Source organism: Glycine max, chromosome 19 (genome assembly GCF_000004515.6).
Source record: "Glycine max cultivar Williams 82 chromosome 19, Glycine_max_v4.0, whole genome shotgun sequence".
In the NCBI taxonomy this organism is placed as follows: Eukaryota; Viridiplantae; Streptophyta; class Magnoliopsida; order Fabales; family Fabaceae; genus Glycine; species Glycine max.
The window spans coordinates 23,789,456-23,790,683 of NC_038255.2; positions in this window are offsets into that span (position 1 = coordinate 23,789,456).

The window sequence follows — 1,228 nt, forward strand, 5'->3', positions numbered from 1 at the left end:
GAGACAAATGTTGTTGCTGCTTTATGTGGATTGCAATTTCGATAGTTTAATTTCTAGCATCTTGATATACTATGTGCTTGAATCGGAAATCCTAGTAAAAGTTATGACCAGTTGAATTTCTCGAGTGCTTCCGTTGTTGAATTTCAAGCGACTCGATATATTATTAGCCTGAATCGGACATCCGAGTCAAAAGTTATGGCAGTTTAAATTTTCCATGTGCTTCCATGTTTAATTTTGAGCATCTCGATATATTATGCACCTGAATCGGACAACTGAGTGAAAATTTATGCCATATGAGATAGCTGACAGCTTCCGTTGTTCATTTTTGAGCGACTCGATATTTTATTGGCCTGAATCGGACATCCGAGTCAAAAGTTATGGCCGTTTGATTTTGCCTTGCACTCTGATGTTTAATTGCTACCATCTTGATATACTATGCGCCTGAATCGAACATCCAAGTGAAAAGTTATCACCATTTAAATTTCTTGAGACTTTCCGGTTGTTTAATTTTTCGAGCGACTCGATATGTTATTGACCTGAATCGGGACATTCCGAGTCAAAAGTTATGGCTGTTTGAATTTGCCTTGCACTCTGATGTTTAATTTTCTAGCATCTTGATATACTATGCGCCTGAATCGGACATCTGAGTGAAAAGTTATGGACCATATGAGTTTGACGAAGGCTTCTGTAGTTATATTTCGAGCGTCTCAATATATTATTGGCCTGAATCAGACATCCGAATCAAAAGTTATTGCTGTTTGACTATGCCTTGTGCTTCCATGTTTAATTTTGAACATCTCGATATATTATGCGCCTGAATCGGGCATCTGAGTGAAAAGGTATGCCATATGAGATAGCTGAGAGCTTCCGTTGTTTAGTTTCGAGCGACTCGATATATTATTGGCCTAAATCGGACATCCGAGTCAAAAGTTATGGCCGTTTGAATTTGCCTTGCACTCTGATGTTCAATTTCTAGCATCTTGATATACTATGCGCCTAAATCGGACATCCAAGTGAAAAGTTATCACCATTTAAATTTCTTGAGACATTCCGTTGTTTAATTTTCGAGCGGCGCAATATATTATTTACCTGAATCGAACATCCGAGTCAAAAGTTATGACCGTTTGAATTTGCCTTGCACTTTGATGTTTAATATCGAGCATCTTGATATACTATGCGCCTGAATCGGACATCTGAGTGAAAAGCTATGACCATATGAGTTTGACGA